Source organism: Staurois parvus, unplaced genomic scaffold (assembly GCF_062004578.1).
Source record: "Staurois parvus isolate SC_StPar_1 unplaced genomic scaffold, SC_StPar_1.0 ptg000131l, whole genome shotgun sequence".
Lineage (NCBI taxonomy): Eukaryota > Metazoa > Chordata > Amphibia > Anura > Ranidae > Staurois > Staurois parvus.
This window is the reverse complement of record NW_028317927.1, coordinates 5,428,108-5,448,637: the sequence shown is the minus strand read 5'-3', so window position 1 is coordinate 5,448,637 and position 20,530 is coordinate 5,428,108.

The window sequence follows — 20,530 nt, the reverse complement described above, 5'->3', positions numbered from 1 at the left end:
AGGGGGCGGTCAGGTGCTAGAACCAACTAGTTCTCATCCAGGACTACTTCATTGCTAGCTCTTGAAATCCCTTGCACAGGGATACCCTCAGTGCAGCTGGGTAAAGAGGAAGGATTCATCTGGGGTCTGCAGAGGTACACCAGTGGGACATTAGAGCTCCTTAAAGAGACCTGCTATTTTTGCGGATCCAAGCTTATTTTCAAGTACAATGTACAGGATGCTAGGAAGTTTGTCCTCAAGTTTACAGTTCCTTGGGCATCCTATTTACCCCTAGACCTGATCCAAATTAACCCCTTAATAAAAACAACAAAAAACAGCTCAAGGACAGTATTATTGACTTCAAGTGTGCAAGTATGGAAAATGCATATTGCCTGGCTGTGCAGAGCTTAGGGGGGCTCAATCAAATCCAACAGACTTTGAGAGGGTAGCGCTCTCTATATATATATATATATACTGTATATATATATATATATATATATATACACATATATATACACTCATTACTTTATTAAGTACACCTGTTCAATTGCTTGGTAACACAAATTGATAAACAGCCAATCACATGGCAGCAACTCAATGCATTTAGACATCCAGATGTGGTGCACATGACTTGCTGAAGTTCAAACCGACCATCAGAATGGGGAAGAAAAGGGATTTAAGTGACTTTAAACGTGGCATGGTCATTGGTACGAGACTGGTTGGTCTGAGTATTTAAAAACCTGCTGATCTATTGGGATTTTCATGCAAAACCATCTCTAGGGTTTACAGAGCATGGTCTGAAAAAAGAAAATATCCACTGAGAGGCAGTTGTGTGAATGAACATGCCTAGTTGATGTCAGAGGAGAATGGGAATAGTGGTTTGAGATGAGAGCAAGGCACCAGTACCTCAAATATTCTAATGAGGTTTTAATTTAGGTGCTGATTCCTTCTCTCAGAGCAATAACAACCATTCTTTGTAAAACAAACAGCTTTTATTGTACAATTGGTTTAAACGTTTGTGGGATATTACATATTCCCATAGAATTCCTGAAACAACAAAATCACATTTATATCCTCAATATCACAGCCCCAGGTCCCCTCCCACATAGACATAAAATATCCTAGATTGCTTGCCAAAAATGTGCCAGTCTGTGAAAGAGAAGATGTGCCAAGTCAAGACGCGTTTCACACTTTAGCTTCTTCAGAGGTTCAGGAGGTGCAGTTGTGATTTAGCTGCAGAACACACGAAAGCCCACTTGGAGTTTGCAAAACAGCACCTGAAGGACTCTCAGACTGTGAGGAACAAGATTCTCTGGTCTGATGAAACCAAGATTGAGCTGTTTGGCCTCATTTCTAAACATTATATCTGGAGGAAACCAGGCACCACACATCACCTGCCCAATACCATCCCAACTGTGAAGCATCATGGTGGCATATTGAAATACAGTGTTCATGTATTTTTGTGCAACAACTACTGTACATAAGTATTCAGTAGAGATATATTCTTCAACCAGTAGAGTGTTTATAAGTTTGTATCTGCGTCAATGATAAACTCTATACCTTTTCTGTGTAATAAAGTTCCTGTTTCCTGTTTGCAGAAAAGCAGCAATAAACACATGAGGACGGTGCACTGTCTGTTCTGAAGGGCTTTATACAGAATCACGAACAGGTTATGGGCCCAGACAACCAAACATAGCCAGCTACAGCAGTGAAGTGCTAGATACAGCAACCGAAAGAAGATTGCAAATGAATAAAGGAAAAATTGCCACTAATACAGCTGCAATAAAGCTTTAATTTGCAAACCTAACAAACCAGAACTACCATTCTTGGAAATTCAAGATGCAAATGCTGCTAAGACAGTGTACATGAAGTCAGGCCAGAACATCCTTCAGATGAGTGGATAGAGAGAAACCAGAAAGCTCAGAGCACAATGTCTCTTAGCATAAAATATGATAAAATCATACATATATGTAAGTGTGAAACTGCTAAAGAAATGTGGGAATGATTACAAAAGGTGCACGAAAGAGCTAATCTCAGCAATAAACTGTATTTGATTAGAAAGCTATACCCAACCAAGCTGATGAAAGGCCAGGATATGCAGGATTACATAAGGCACATCTTGGAAATGGTTGAATGTCTGAGAGGTACAGGAGAAGAAATAAGGTTTTCAGGTAGCAGCACTATTACTTAGTGGTTTACCAGAAAGCTATGAAATGCTTTTCACAGCACTGGATGCACATCCAGGTGATGAACGGACGTTGGAATATGTTAACGGCAAGCTTATGGATGAATATAAGCATAAAACAGAGATCATTAATAGTGACGGTGCTTCTATCACCGAGTCTGCTTTAAAGATGAAAAATACTAATAAAAACAATTACATGCAACAAGAGACACGTGAATGTTTTGTGTGCAAGAAACAAGGTCATTTAAAAGCAGATTACAGAATCCGGAAAGCTACAATGCAAAAACAAATTAAACTACAAAAGGCCAAAAGTGTGAAGGAAGAAACTGATTTTTTTTCAGATAATGAATATGTTTTTCAATCCAAAAGCTGCACTTCATCTTTGCAGGTGTGGTGTGTTGATTTAGGAGCTACGAATCACTTGACAAATGACAGAACATTCTTTAATCTGCCAAAACCCCCCTCTCCTGAACATGGCTGTGTGCATGGCTTGGACACCAGTGTGCATTAAGGAGCACCAGTGTGCATTAAGGAGCACCAGTGTGCATTAAGGCATTAAACTCAGAAACAGGAGGTATGGAAAAATCTGTGCAATTAAGAAGCAAAAACCTGACAGGAATTTTAACCCTTCCCTACCCGGATCAAAAGCAAAAAATAAATGTTTGGTCTTCGGATATAATTGTAAAAGCTTTGGACTATTCAGAGCTGTACAATAAACTGTGTGCCAGTTACAGTGTGGTACATTTCCCTCCAGTTGGGTTGGCATCCATCCTGTATAGCTGCAATCAATGATAAAGAGGAGCAAAGCAATTGAGACTTATGCACAGTGTGACTATAAATACCCTTGCAATCACATCCAGCCTTTGTTACAACAGACAACACAAAAAACAGCAATAGTGTTCAACTCAAGAAACAATCACGATAAGTTTGAATCGTATTATAAGGTGTTTGATTCCTCTAAATAACCATTTCTGAAAATAAAGTATTTGTACATCCAGTATCCCTCTGCATTGGATAACAATTATTTCCTGCAGATTGTTTTTTTATAGACAAGGAAATTGGAACAATTATTTCTTTTTATTATGATCTATCAATATCATCAAACACATTTTCTCTGTTCTGAAATTTGCATTCACTTCTTATAATATAACATCAAGGATTCCTTGAAATAAAAAGGGTCGATCACCCTGAATTTTACCAGGATGTATTTTCAGAACAAAAAAAATTTTAAACATTAGAATGATGTGGTGGAGTTTTTGTTACATTAATATGAATACCTAAAAATCAATGCCTATAGATAGTTCAAAATTACCACATGCTGCCAGCAGGTGGAGCACAATGCAAAGTCTGTCGTCTGTGATGTCTTTTATTTTCAAGCACTGCTGGGTTAATGTTGGCCATATATGGAACAATGTTTGACCAATCAAAGTACAAACAATAGCAAACAAGCTATTCATTATCAATTAAAATATTGACTTTGGTATTGTTCCACATTTTGTGATAATCTGAAAACATAAATAAAACATATGATCTATTAGTCATAAATTGAATAGTCTATTAAAATGACTGTTTGATCTATATTTCAACTGGTTCTCTGTTACACATGCACATATTTCTTCAATCAATCAGACAAATTTCCACCATGGCTGACTCAGCAAAGCCAAAAACAAGCTGAAATCAGGAGTTCACTAAATAGCTAATTTCCCACCACACTACTTTAGCTACCATCCTAAATATTCTAGAATTTACCCCTGGTTTACTTCTAAGCCAATTTTCTTGGAAGACAAACAAAGGCTTCCTTCAAATAGGGAACTTTGTGAATTGAAATAATCTATTTACTTTGGATATTGTAAACAAATATTTTAAGTTATAACTACCCTCAACCAAACTGGTACAATCAAATAACATCTAATCTTCAGGCCAAAGTCAATTGTTCAGTCCATTAAAGCACTGAGCAAACTGTTGGCGCTATATAAATCCTGTATAATAATAATAATAATCCTTTATCACTAACAATGTTCAAAATATCCTGTAAATCCAAAGACTTGAATAAAAGTCATATTTCAATTCTCTAAAATATCCTACTGGATTCAAATCATAAACTACAATATATGCAACAATGGGAATGAAATCTCGGCAAAACGTTAGATATATCAGATTGGCAGGACATATCTATAAATTCAACTCTAATAGAATCAAATTATAAAACATTAGTTTATTGGTACCTGGTGCCTACTAGGGTTGCAGACATGCTTCCAACAGTATCTTCTGACTGCTTCAGCCATTGTGGCCAGGTGGGCATATTGTACCATATATGGTGGCAGTGTCCAATGGCAACCCAGGTTCTAGATTAGAATTTTTAATTTAATTTGGTTGGTTACAGGAGTACATGTTCCCAGATCGCTAGAAATTGCTCTTTTGAATAAAATGTTTAGTGAAATCCCCAAAAAAGCCAAAAGACTTGGTATACGATTATGTTAAAAATTGAGTTGGATTATGGTTAATGACAAACTCACATGGTCCCTCCAAAATAATCAAACCAAGTTCAACAAGATTCAATATCTGTCGGTGGATTGGCAAGGCATCAGGAACTCCCTCTCTACTGATTCTGGTAACTTTCTTCAACTTTTTTGCTCTCTTTTAACTATGTTTTGTATCCAGTTAACTCTCTTCCCTTTTTACTCCACCTCTATTTGTACTTTCGTGCAGCATTAACAATTTAAGAGTTGTTAGCCTACCACAGGGTTCAAATGTCTCTGTAAAAGTTAGGTCGTCAGCCTAACGCAGTGCATACTTAACTGCTGAATATATGGTGTTTATGGAAATATTAAATCAGGACTTCACTGCATCTCGGCACTATGAATCAAAAATGCTATTTAATTCATTTTTAATATTCAAAGCAAAATCACCCATCCATCCATGTCTCCATGCTTTATTTTGCTGAGAAATCACTGTGAAAAACACCCCTAGCATTTCTGGACGTGGCTATCTTGAGTAAGGGCAGATGATTCATGTAGCGTTTACTTCCTGGTATCCATCTGCCCTTAACTCAGGCATGCAGACAGGATGGTGTGCTTAGCTGGGAAAGCTCCTCCTCCTCTCCTCAACACTCATGGGGTGTTTGACATCATTTGCCTAGGCATGGAAACCAGGAAGAAACTTAAGCAGTGTCAAAAAAAAGTTTTAAACAAGTAAATGTAATATACTTTCCTATGTATTTATTAATGCTAGCAGCATAAGGATTAAACTATTCAGTGTTAATTGGGAGAGTGAAGTTCCACTTTAATATCATTCTGCTTATGCACTTGTTTTCGTATCCTAAGGATAACAAAGGTCCTCGAGATTGCATCAAATCTTGTCCTTATTTCTATACCTTTATATTATTATTACACAGGATTTATATAGCGCCAACAGTTTGCTCAGCGCTTTACAATATATTATTACATTCATTGCAATTCATGATCATTCTAGTTGCCTGTAAGATGATACATTTTCCTACATTTGGAGAAATCGGAGAATCTCACTACCACTGCTAATAATGTAATCCAATACCAAGAGACTCACGGTAGTGCATTACAATGTGCTGAGGTGCACGATTGCACGATCGCCACCACCAACATGCGACAATAGCACGACCCCGACCAACAATAATGCGTCACGCCCGCGGCGTCAGGCCCCAGACCTTCTCACCAAACTCGTGACCGAAGGACCGGACGATCTAAAACCACAGTGTGACGCGCGTAACAAGGCCACACCCAGCTGCACCCTGCACAGTGATTGTCCAGCTAATGGGCTACAATCGGTGCCTGCAGCCTGAATGCGCTTGTTACTGGGTCGGGTTAATTATGCAACTAACCCTCTACTGCCACCACCACTTTTGTCGGAGACTGGAAAACTCCCGTTATCAAATATACACTATAATGATTGAAAAGTCGCCTGTCCAATACGGTCACCACAGGCCGATTGGGCAGAGGATTAAACAAACACAGTAGCGTCTCTTCAAAGGCAGGAATTCGTGAATTGCAAGTAAGTGCTTAGAAACAGTTTGACATTTTCAGAAAGAAAGATTTATTACTAAAAGAGTCAAACAGGTGCCATAAAATATTTACAAAGAAAATGTAACTATATATATATATATATATATATATACATATAAAGACCCACAACACAGCAAAGAGATAATAGGAAGGAAGTTAAAGGATTAAGTTACTTGCCAATACGCCTTGGTTTGTAAGCAGATCCAAGTTGCAGAGCAGAAAGGGTCTTTGATCTCCTCTGTTACGATGCTAAGATCAAGAGATGTGTTTAGCTCTCCTAGGCCTGTCAGCCTGTCTTTTTTAAAATCCCTCTGCAAAGGGGGGGGGGGGCGGCTCTGAACACTGGCCACTACGCTGTTTTTGGAGAGGTCAGTCGAGAGAACTCTGAATTAGAACCAACATCTGTCATAATCCATGACATGAAACATAGGGGAAAAAACCTGACTTGAGGAATATTCATTTTACTCTGTTATCTTTGACTGTTAGGTTTTGTGAGGTTACAATCTCTTTCAATTCCTGGTAGAAGCTGCCTTATCTGTTTTATGATGGGTGAGCCTACACAAGTTTCTCGGGTCAGTGCTTCCCAATTCACTGAGAAATGCTGGCCTTATCAGGACTTAGGTGAGGAAAGTTACACTATCGCAGACTGCTCGGCACCAAACTAGGGATGCTTTAACCTGCGGTTGACCCCCCTAACCAGCACACACCAGCTGACACTGGGCCTCTCAGGAAGGGAGGGGGTAGGGAATGAAGGATCGAGGAATACCTCCAATAGAAAAGGGGAACTCCGCGTCCAACTCTGATGAGCCAGTTTGTTACACACTGCAATACATATGTGTTGGAGCTGTGTTGTCTTGTCCATCTGCATTGGGGTGCCATTCAAAATATTACTTTCAAAAAAAGTTTAAATCCCTAAATTACATATGACAACTAACAGTTTTACCAACTTTCCTAGCAAAGGACAAGAACTTTTTGCAGACAAGAAGACATATTTGAAAGTTTGTGTTTAGCAGGAACCAGCCAAATTTTGATCTGCATGTGGCCTTCCCTGTTTGACAGGGACATGTTGGAAAATGTTAGACAGTGGCTGCTAATCAGCTTCACATTTGCATTTGCTTTGCAGCTCTAGATACCATCAGCAACACTAAATACATGGATATTATATGTGCCTTCAATGTTTCGCTGAGTTATGCCTAGGTGCTCTGGTTTCCACCACAAAATGTAGTTTACAGCCACTCACGTGCCATATCTGAATATATATCAAACCCAAATCCAAAAATCAAAATTCATTGGACTTTACTGGCAAAAAAGAGAACACACATGACAACATATAAAAGTATGGACACATTTTAATAGAAAAATGATGGCTAAAATCATAAAAGGAACTACTGTCAGTCATAAATCCAGAGCTTATACATATTCATAAATATGAGAACCAGCTGCAACTTATTCACGACAGCATCACATCTTTATGTTGTAAAGATGTACATGGTTTACTGCCTTTTAATATATTAGAATATTCTGTGGAAATAAGTCCTCATGGGTCAACACGTTTCTCATTACTGCTTTTTCAGGACACATAGAGGAAAGCAGCAGTAGTAACTAAACAAAAAAAAGAAATTCATTAACATTTTACATAGATAAGAAGTACAGTATATACATTACCAATTCAGAGTGATTAATGATCCACACCTCAAATATCTGTGTATGGCTAACATGCACAAAACTCCCTAGGTGGGCACTGGGACAACAAGAGGTATCAAGGGTCAGGAAGAAACCAGGATCATGTCTATTTAAATAAAAAATATGGAGCATTTTATCAAAGAGAGCTAAAGTAAGTTTACTGCCACTTATGCAGCTACATTACTTCCTAAGTATCCACATTACAGATAGGGTAGAATAAAAAGGCTTATTTAGCATATTTCCAAGGTGGCCCTAGGGCAGACTTTCTCAGGCACAGTTCCCTAGAACTCTAGCATTCCTCCTGAGGTTGCCAGGGGTTCCTTGAGCAGTGAGGGTTGAATTGATCTCCCACCTACATTGGCCATAAACTCAAAAGAGCACTTCTGCAATGTCAATTAATATCAGGAGACACCTCAATATATACTGCCTGCATTTCTGTTAAATTATTATTATTCGTTTAACTTTATGATTATTTCTAAATATGTTGTTGTACAGAGAGGTGTAAACAATGATCTGCCCAGGGTGTAAAATATGCTAGGTATGCCATATTATCTATTCTTATACTTAAAGTATTCAACACGCAAATGTACCACAAAGTAAAGAAAAAATTATTTGCAGCTCTGACTCCCCCAAACCAGAGAAATATGTCAAGGGTTCCGCCACGGTAAAATGGTTGAGAGTGGCTGCCCTAGAGTGTGTATAAATGTAATGGGGGCATTAGATTGTAATGTTTTGAATTCTTAGGACTTCAATTGCCGGCAACAACATACTAGTAACATAGACTATTTGCGTATTGTTAACAAACATTGTCACACGGTCATCAACGCATATTTTGCTTGAATGAATCTTTGCTGGTAATCACTAGTCATAACAATTAGGAATACATATACCATTCTTTTGTCCTATTCTTATGTTCAATCACTGAACATGCACACAGTGTTTAGAAACAAGCTACTAGATTGACAATATGTGCATGATGGCTACTTGTGAGACCCAATGTCGGCGGACATTTGAAATGCTATTTATCTCTATGAGAGCCTTTCCAATTGATACTACTGAAGTTTCTGTGACTACAAAAAAAGTTCCTGTACTATTTGATCTGAGTTTGACAAGGCTTCAATGCCAGAGAGTGTAAAAGTCTTATCAAAGACACTTCAAACTCTTATCAAAGTCAGACTCCAAAGTTGCACTTAAAATCGTGCAACTTTGGAGTTAGCTAGTGTGACGGGAGTCACTTTGGGTGGGGGGCTCATGGAACCCAGCTTACTTTGCAGAGGTTGGGAGACCCCTGTCTCAGCTCCCCATATCCCTCTTATGTGCAAGTCACCCTGTGTCTCTTAGGGGCACAGGGTGACTAATGGACGCTGAGAATGCGGTTGGAATTACTTCAGATGGGACAGTAATATTTATCAGCCTTATGAAGACTATTCCTGGTTGTTGATTCTGAATTAGACATGTGAACTGAAAGAGCTGGCCTTGCTTCTAGCCCAGTGTAGGAGCTGGACCTTCTGCTCTGTAGTGAGATCCTAATTCATCCAACCATTGTCTAGGTGTGAATTCCCATTCATCTTTTGTTTTGGTCACCCAGCTAGCTAACCTAATTAACTTACTGTTTAGAGTGTTAAGTCTATTTCTGTATATAGCTGCTTTTGCATATGATCATGTGATCAGTATCAGTTTGTATTGTATAAAAAGCCCATTTGAGTTTAAAATAAAGAATTCCATGTTCAGACAGACTGGTGTCGTCTAGTCTTGTCTGGTCAGCTGTGGTGTCTGTTGTTGGTGTTCGGACGGGGAAGAGGTATTCTAACAGAAGTACTCAAGTGCAGTCTTGGCCGGTTCCGTTACAGCTAGTGTGACCTGAGCCTAAGCTGTTGATGCCTGTTACATTGTATTAAACTATGTGTGATGATTTTTGTTCAAAATACTTGAATAAAAATATTGAAACATAGATCACAAGGTTCTTCAGCTTCAGAGACAGAAATATATGGGTCTATGCACCCTGCAAAGCTTTTGATGGCTAAATATATACTTCATTCCATTTTTCTTGTGCTCCAGTTGCCTCTCCTACACAAGTGGACTGGTTACTGATAGTATCATGTTAATAAGATCAGATTTCATAGTCAGACAAGGTACACTGAGGCTGGGGGAGGTGATGATGAAAGAGACAATAGACCCATTGAGTGTCAGTCCACCTGGAGCTTGTTACTTGAAGAGTGTGGCAAACTGTCCCCATACTCTGCTAGCAGTTCATTTCTAGGTGTACAAGCCTGGAGTAGATGAAATGTAGGTATTATATTCCACCAATAAAATTGAGTAAGGACAGCATCAATGAGTACCCATTTGGATTGCTTCAGTAGACAGGAAGGCAATCTGATACATTTTATTATACACAGGAATGTGCTTCTGCCAGCAATGATGAGGGTGTGGGCTGCTGAATGCCCCTTCTGCCAGCAATGCCAACCTGGGCCACATCCTGTGTTGGTTTTGTAGAGATCCATCTCTGAAAGCTGCATACTACGTTGGCAATATATCAGTGTTTAAATATTCAAACAGCAGTGTGATTAACAACTTCTGGACTACCCACCTGCAATGTACAGCGGACGGGCAGCCAATACAGGCACAGTGACGTAACTGTACATCCCTGGCTTCTTCCGGGTACAGGGCGCACGCACATGCCCTGCCTGCTGACTCCTGTACTAGTGAGAGTTAGTCAGCAGGTCCCAGCCAATGATTCATGTCCGGGATCAGCTGTGTCCAATCACAGCCTAGAACCCTGTGTTGACAATCAACACAGGGCTCTGTACAGAGGGAACAGGGAGAAGAACAGAGATATTTTGTAAAAATCAACACATAAAACACACATTACACATTGTTAGGCACTCATTTAACCCCTTGTTTACCTGAGATGTGAACCCCTTTACATCCAATGTCATTAAGCAGTGAGAGTGTTTAGAGTTGGTTAGTGGCAAATTTCCTGTCACACTATCACAGTCCCACTATAAGTTGCTGATCACCACCATTTGTAGTATAAAAAATATATTCATTATTAAAAACTACAGTGTATATATAATAGTATATATAGTTTGTAGACACTATAACTCTCATGCAAACCAATCAATCTACACTTATTGGGATTTTTTTACCAAAGACATGTAGCAAAATACATTTTGGCCTAAATTTATGAAGAAATTAGATTTTTTTAATTTTTTATTGGATACATTTTATAGAAGAAAGTAAAAAAAAAATTTTATATATTAAACAATATTTGATTCCCCATTAATTTTTTGTCTTTTTTAGTTTATATTAAAAAAAACGTTTAAAACCCAGTGGTGGTCAAATACCTCCAAAAGAAAGCTGTATTTGTGTGAAAAAAAATTATGTAAATTTGTGTGAAAAAAATTATTCATGACCGCGCAATTACCAATTAACCAGCTGAACTGCCACAAAACATTTACTGCAACAGGTCGGTTCGTACAGGCACAGTCACGTACATTGCGGTTTTCTTCTGGGTCTTGTCACTTGTTGCCGCACATGGTGATCAGCGGGTCCTTGCCAATGATTTACAGTGCCACTAAGTAAACACACTAATCATTGTTAGGCACATGTTTTACCCCTTGATCACCCTAGAATTTTAACCCCTTCCCAGCCAGTCTCATTAGTACAGTTGCAGTGTATATTTTTAGCACTGATCACTGTATTAGTGTCACTGTGGTTGTCAGTGGCAGTTAGTCAGTTGCCCTCAGTGTCAGTTAGTATCAGATTTCCCACCACATTATTGCAGTCCCACTATAAGTTGCTGATTGCCACAATTACTAGTATTGAATAAATAAATATAAATTCCAGTATCTATACCATATTTTGTAAACGCTATACCTTTGAGACAAGCCAATCGATATACACTAATTGGGATTTTATTTTTCCAAAGACATTTAGCACAATACATATTGGCCAAAATTTATGAAGACATTTGATTTTTTTTTATTTTTTTATTGAATATGCTTTATAGCAGAAAGTAGAAAATATTGCTTTTTTTCAAAAGTTTGGGTCATTTTTAGTTTATATTGCAAAAAAACAAAACAGTGGTGATCAAATACCACCAAAAGGAAGCTCTATTTATGTGAAAAAAAATTATAAATATTTCATTTGTGTACAGCATTGCATGACCATGCAATTGCCAGTTAACAATGCTGTTAACAGTGCTGTACTGCAAAAAATGGCCTGGTCATGAAGGGAGTAAAACCTTTTGGAGTTCAAATAGTTATGAAATATCCCAAACCTCATCACAAAGTGTAAGCTTCACAGTTGCATGTATTACTATGAGCACACATTGCAGCACCAATGGGTGCTATCATACCTAATACTCCCATGGGCCACCCCAACCCAAGAGTATCTAGTGCTAAAATCACTACCAGCTGCTTCTGAATCTGGCTCCCATATACAGAATGTTTGCCCAGACTTCTCAGTAGACTTTCTAATGCACTAAGAACATTTCCTTACAGTATAATTTACAAGCCAATGGACCATTTTGTCATGGTAGCCTTTTTTTTTTTGCCTGAAAAATGAGAACTTTTTGCTCAGTTTTATAGTGAACCGATACCATTTGGGTACTATAAAGGACTCTGATATAAACAGATATAAATGGTCCTCAGCTGACTGAAACCTGATCTGTTAGATGTCTGATCTGTCTAGATGCTTTTGGATGTTGCTCCAAGCATAATCTTTTCACTGTGACAGACATGTTGATGTCCCCATAGTTTCACTTGGAGGATAAAATTCTATTTTTATAAACCAGGCAGCTGCCATTTTATCTATAATCCAAGAGGAAAACACTGACATACTGCACATGAAATAATCATTACTGCCCTACAAGTGTGCTACAAACTGCATTTTAAAGAAGAACTCCACAGAAATGCACCATTTCTATTTCCCCTTTATATGCTGTAAACGATTTAAGAAATCCTAAATTATATTCACTCAGTGCTACGCACAGTAAAGTGCAATCCTTTGTTATATTTAATCTCTATTATATTGTGCATTGTCAACTCTTTAGTCCCCTTCCTTTAGATTGTAAGCTCCATGAGCAGAGCCCTCCTATTCCTTCTGTACTGAAATGTATTTTTATTGTACTGTCTCTCTTGTATTGTAAAGCGCTATGCAAACCTGTTGGCACTATATAAATCCTGTATACTAATAATAATAATAATGTACAGGTTTCAGTAATGAGAGTGGAAGAGGAAGTAAAGGTTTAGTGACATAAACAGCAACTGATAGTCTGTCTGGATGTTTTCTATGTAATAGTAGAGCCAAATAATGACACAAGAGCTTCCATTTAATTAAGTGGTCTTTGCCAAAGCTTGTGTTTTAAGTCCAGTTTGGTGGTAATAGTGATCACACTTGTCTTTTAATGCTGCAGGTATAACAGGAATCAGAACAACCTCAAGTTCATCCTTTCTCAACCAGAGTTCCATGGAAACCTAGGGTTCTTCAACAGGCTGATTTACCTTCCATCTGATGGTACCTGCATAGTTCCAGGGTCTGTAAGTGTCACATTCTAGCCACAACTGTAAGAGAGGTATTCTTATTAGTAGCCATTGGTGTAAGGGCCATTTTCCTATTAACCACCACTAAATCAATTTTAGCTAGGGTCCCCAAACTCCTGAAAATTACTTCAAAGGTCCCTTTGAGGTAAAATTGTTGAGAAAGGCTGACCTAGTGTGCCAAAGAAAATATTGTCCAGAATGCAGCAAACAATAGCATCAGTCCAATTACTGGACTGGCCATCAACACAGTAGGACTTACTACTCCTCAACATCTGGATTAAAGAACACAAGAAGGAAGCACTAGGATATACCTAAAGTATCATTTATTTAAATATATACAGTGCCTTGAGAAAGTATTCATACCCTTGAAATTTTCCACATTTTGTCATGTTACAACCAAAAACGTAAATGTATTTTATTGGGATTTTATGTGATAGAGCAACAGAAAGTAGCACATATTTTTGAAGTGGAAGGAAAATGATAAATGGTTTTCAACATTTTTTACAAATAAATATGTGAAAAATGTGGTGTTTGATACCCAGATCTGGCAGGTGCCAACATGAAATATACATGTATATGAAAAAAAAAAATATATCATATAATAAATATGGATAAAACATATGAAAAACCTTTAAAAAAATTCAAATATTAAATGGAAAAAATCAGAACCCCCATCTTTGCAGAGGTAATCCTAAAGGTCTAAAGGTTCAAACTTGATATGCACATGCTTGTTGTCAACTAAAAAAGAAGTAGCAAAAGGATACTCATTACAGGTTTGCAACTTGCATCTGAAAAAACAAATCAGCAGTGATAATCCCTAGATTTATTTCCTGATATAGACCTTTTAGTGTTTACTCCCCCCCCCCCCCCCATGTCTCTCTGATAAATAGGCCATTGCCCAGTAATAAATTATGCCTCCAGCATCACAAAGAGAGCAGGAAAGGAAGAGGTGACATTGACAAAGTAGGTTCAAAGTGTATTTCCACTTTTGCTGGCAAATTGGCATAACTCCTACTTTATAATTAATAATACACTGCTCAAAAAAATGAAAGGAACACTTTGAAAACACATCAGATCTTAATGGGGAAAATATCATGCTGGATATCTATACTGATATGGACTGGGTAATGTGTTAGGAACGTAAGGGTGCCTCATCATTTGATGGAAATTTATTTTATTATTTATTTCAGATACATATATAGCGCAGTCAATTTACGCAGCACTTTACATATATATTGTACATTCCCATCAGTCCCTAACCCTCAAGGGGCGTACAATCTAAGGTCCCTAACTCACATTCATACATACACATACTAGGGCCAATTTAGACAGGAGCCAATTCACCTACCAGCATGTCTTTGGAGTGTGGGAGGAAACCGGAGGACCCGGAGGAAACCCACGCAAGCACAGGGAGAACATGCAAACTCCAGGCAGGTGGTGCCGTGGTTGGGATTCGAACCAACGACCCCAGTACTGCCAAGGCGGAAGTGCTAATCACCTAGCCACAAATGAAAATGATCCACCTACAGAGGACTGAATTCAAAGCCACCTCAAAAAAAGTGAAAAAATGATGCATCAGGATAGTGCATTTTACTGAAATTTCAGTGCAGCAACTCAAAATGGTACTCAGTAGTTTGTATGGCCCCCACGTGCTTGTATGCATGCCTGACAACGTCGGGGCATGCTAATAATGAGACGACAGATGGTGTCCTGGGGTATTTCCTCCCAAATCTGGACCAGAGCATCACTGAGCTTCTGGACAGTATGAGGTGCAACCTAGCAGCATCGGATGAACCGAAACATGATATCCCAGAGGTGTTGTATTGGATTTAGGTCAGGCGAGTGTGGAGGCCATTCAATTGTGTGATTTCCTTCATCCTTTAGGAACTGCCTGCATAATCTCGCCGCATGAGGCTGGGCATTGTCATTCACCAGGAGGAATCCAGGACCCACTGCACCAGTGTAGGGTTTGACAATGGGTCCAAGGATTTCATCCCAATACCTAATGGCAGTCTGGGTGCCATTGTCTAGCCTGTAGAGGTCTGTGTGTCTCTCCATGGATATGCCTCCCCAGACCATCACTGACCCACCACCAAAACGGTCATGCTGAATGATGTTACAGGCAGTATAACATTCTCCGTGGCTTCTCCAGACACTTTCACGTCTGTCACATGTGCTTAGGATGAACCTGCTCTCATCTGTGAAAAGGACAGGGTGCCAGTGGCAGACCTGCCAAATTCTGGTGTTCAATGGCAAATGCCAATCAAGCTCTGTGCTGTCGGGCAGTGAGCACAGGGCCCATTAGAGGATGTCGGACCCTCAGGCCACCCTCATGAACTCTGTTTCTGATGATTTGGTCAGAGACATGCACACAAGTGGCCTGCTGGAGGTTATTTTGTCAGGATCTGGCAGTGCTCATCCTGTTCCTCCTTCTATGGCCCTGTCCAGCTCTCCTTGATTAACTGCCTGTCTCCTGGAATCTCCTCCATGCTCTTGCGACTGTGCTGGGAGACACAGAAAACCTTCTGGCAATGGCATGTATTGATGTGCCATCCTGGAGGAGCTGGACTGCCTGTGCAACCTCTGTAGGGTCCAGATATCGCCTCATGCTACCAGTAGTGACACTGACCCTAGCCAAATGCAAAACTAGTGAAAAACAGTCAGAAAAGATGAATTGGGAAAGAAATGTCAGTGGCCTCCACCTGTAAATCCATTCCTGTTTTGGAGGTCATCTCATTTTTGCCCATCTATTGCACCTGTTGTTAATTTCATTAACACAAAAGCAGCTGAAAGTTATTAACAACTCCCTCTGCTACTTAACCGACCAGATCAATATCACAGGAATTTAATTGACTTGATGCTATACTCTGATTAAAAAGTGTTCCTTTAATTTTTTTGAGCAGTGTATATACAGTATAATGTCCCCATTGACATAGCATAATTTAATTTAAAAAATGCAGTTTACCCTTTCTGAATGTTCTATTCTGGACCTTCAGCAAAGAAACATCTTAGGTAGTTGTATATGCTTATAAGGGGGCTGGGCAGCTGTGTTTGCCATAATAAACTCTTTCTTTACTGTGCAGGCAGATCTTCATTGTCAATTATAATTAGACACTGTCTGTCCTAACAAAATGGTTAAAAGGGTAGAGGCTGTGCTTCTTACATTGTATGTAACGAGGGCAGGCTGGGTACAGACTCTCTCTTAAGCCGGCCATACATGGGTCGAATTCCGAAAGAATTTTCTTTCAAAAATCTTTTCTAAGAATTTGCATTCAAATTTCGCACCATTAGTGGGCCACAGAAATGGCCGATTTTCATGCGACCATTGAATTTGAGTGATCAGGCATGTTAGAATTTTTTTAAAAACAAACAAATTTCTAATCAATAATAGGAGAATCATGCAATAAATATAATCAAAAAAGACACAAGCATGAGCTGTGACCTGGAAAGAAAAGAACATTCTTGGCCACGAAAATTCTTTTCTGTAGCAACATGTGAAATTGAAGACTTGGTTGGTCAAATTTCAAAATCAATGGTTGCACCATTGATTTACAAAACACACAAAATTTCTGATTTTCTAAAGAAAATTTGTTCAGTATTTGACCCATGTATGGCCTGCACAACATTGTTCAAAAAAACCCTTGCAGTCAGTCATGACTCCCTCTCCTGAGAAACATCTAAAAGTTAAAAAATATTCAAATAAAACTAGGTATGCTGTATGAATGGGAACACATAACAAACATGTAGCTGGGTTTTCTAAAATTTGACTGCAAAAGTGGAAATGCGCTTTAAGTAACTTCAGCACCTTCATATACCCATCAGCTTTAGCACCCTTAATTTCAACGCAGTAGAAAAGGTGTCCAAGTAGGACAGAAAGTCATAAAATGTGCTTAACCACACAACAAATTAATTGTGGGTTTATTAAAAGTGACCACACTCTTCTGGCTGAAGCAGATATTTGAGCTCATGAAACGAATGGTTGGCTGCAAAAAAACTCTTTATTTCTGTCACAGTGTTAAATGAGTCTGTCTGGCTTGTTAAGCATTACATACAAATTCTAGTAAATGATAGTTGCTGTGTATGCATAGTACACTTGTAGAAGACTGTATATCCTCCAAGTCAGTCTAATACATAGCGTATCCATAGCTCATTGAAGTTTGTAATAGGCCCAGGCTTATTAAACTGCTGATTCTAGGCTGAGCTCTTTCTGCACTGAAAACACATTTAGAACTGATGTGTACTCATTTTCAGCAACATTAATTTTCTATTAAATAGACCAAATGTTGTCTCAACCATTTCACTGTGCATGTCCCAAAAGATAATAGTTAGTCTGCTTTATTGCTTGTGCATGTCCCTTTGTTCAAATGATAATTTAACTCAATGCTGAATGGTGAAGTCTTTGGTAGGAATAGAGATGGTCTAAATAAGAATGGGACCCTGGCCAATGTAACAGTTATTTGTCTACCCCCCTACCCCATCCCCTTCGACTGACATTAATAAAGGCTGCAGCAGGCACAGACATGCCAATCCATTTGCATTGTCTGTACTGATGTTGCACATCCCATTAGACACCAATTGTCTCTTCCACTGTGAAGTGACAGGAGCGTTGACAAATTTGACCAATTACACTGCACCTCGATTTACTGAATTAACATGAAGGTTGTAGCTGGGTATTCGTAGACTTCCACCCAGCCCCAAGCTCCTGCCTAGCTTGCCTTGTGGATGATCCGGCTCTGGGTAATAAAAACAAAATTGGACCAAACACCATGGAATTGTCATGTATAAAAGGGGATGGTTGTAGAGAATAATTAGTCCAAATTAACACAGCAGACAGAAACACACATATTCTGTATTTATGTAGTGAAAAAAAAAATTAAACTGTATTTTGTATGTCATTATCATGACCATACACTACTATTTTTTATCTTGGTAAGCTTCTCCCTCAGCTAACATATCTGCATACACTTTAGCCCTTTTGCTGTCATAGCTGTTTTTTAAGTTTTTAGCAGACGCTTAAAAAATAATTTAAGGCCTGAAGATTTCATAAAATCCCCCAAACGTTATATATTTTCTGAAAGCAGGTACCCTAGAGAATAAAATAATGGTAGTTTTTTTTATGAAATATGATATTACTGAAAAGGACTAGGAAATGCAAACTTACCATAGAAAATACACTAAAGTTAATTTTAGGGTACGCAAACGCAATAAATTACCCAATTTTGTGGTAAAATATTAAATACAAGGTTGCACTGAGTAAATAGATACCCAACATGTCAAACCTTTTGCTTTAAAAGCCTTCTGTAGGTCACCAGTTTAGCATTACGGAGGAGATCTGGTGCTAGAATTACTGCTCTCACTCTGGCGTGTGTGGTGATATGATATGTAACATGTATCACAATCAACGTTTTGGCATTCCCGACAAGTGTGTTTATGCTTGTACATGCTTACAGGTGAAACTCGAAAAATTAGAATATCATGCAAAAGTTCATTTATTTCAGTAATGCAACTTAAAGGTGAAATTAATATATGAGATAGACTCATTACATGTAAAGCAAGATAGTTCAAGCCGTCATAATTGTGATGATTATGGCTTACAGCTCATGAAAACCCCAAATCCACAATCTCAGAAAATTAGAATATTGTGAAAAGGTGCAATATTCTAGGCTCAAAGTGTCCCACTCTAATCAGCTCATTAAGCCATAACACCTGCATAGGGTTCCTGAGCCTTTAAATGGTCTCTCAGTCTGGTTCAGTAGGAATCACAATCATGGGAAAGACTGCTGACCTGACAGTTGTGCAGAAAACCATCATTGACACCCTCCATAAGGAGGGAAAGCCTCAAAAGGTAATTGCAAAAGAAGTTGGATATTCCCAAAGTGCTGTATCAAAGCACATTAATAGAAAGTTATGTGGAAGGGAAAAGCGTGGAAGAAAAAGGTGCACAAGCAGCAGGGATGACCGCAGCCTGGAGAGGATTGTCAGGAAAAGGCCATTGAAAAGTGTTGGGGACTTTCACAAGGAGTGGACTGAGGCTGGAGTCAGTGCATCAAGAGCCACCACACACAGACTATCCTGGACATGAGCTTCAAATGTCATATTGCTCTTGTCAAGCCACTCCTGAACAACAAACAACATCAGAAGCGTCTTACCTGGGCTAAAGAAAAAGCAGACCTGGTCTGTTGCTCAGTGGTCCAAAGTCCTTTTTTCTGATGAGAGCAACTTTTGCATCTCATTTGGAAACCAAGGACCCAGAGTATGGAGGAAGAATGGAGAGGCACACACTGCAAGATGCTTGAAGTCCAGTGTGAAGTTTCCACAGTCTGTGTTGATTTGGGGAGCCATGTCATCTGCTGGTGTTGGTCCACTGTGCTTCATTAAGTCCAGGGTCAACGCAGCCGTCTACCAGGAGATTTTGGAGTACTTCATGCTTCCTTCCGCAGACGAGCTTTATGGGGATGCTGACTTCATTTTCCAGCAGGACTTGGCATCTGCCGACACTGCCAAAAGCACCAAAACCTGGTTCAATGATCGTGGGATTACTGTGCTTGATTGGCCAGCAAACTCGCCTGACCTGAACCCCATAGAGAATCTATGGGGCATTGCCAAGAGAAAGATGAGAGACATGAGACCGAACAATGCAGAAGATCTGAAGGCCACTATTGAAGCATCCTGGTCTTCCATAACACCTCAGCAGTGCCACAGGCTGATAGCTTCCATGCCACGCTGCATTGAGGCAGTAATTGCTGCAAAAGGGGCCCAAACCAAGTACTGAGTACATATGCATGCTTATACTTTTCAGAGGTCCGATATTGTTCTATGTACAATCCTCGTTTTATTGATTGCATGTAATATTCTAATTTTCTGAAATTGTGGATTTGGGGTTTTTATGAGCTGTAAGCCATAATCATCACAATTATGACAAATCACGGCTTGAACTATCTTGCTTTGCATGTAATGAGTCTATCTCATATATTAGTTTCACCTTTTAAGTTGCATTACTGAAATAAATGAACTTTTGCACGATATTCTAATTTTTTTCGAGTTTCACCTGTATATGTGGGAGTGGGGGTCTCAAAATTTTGGGGGGATTTTTTTTGCTTGGA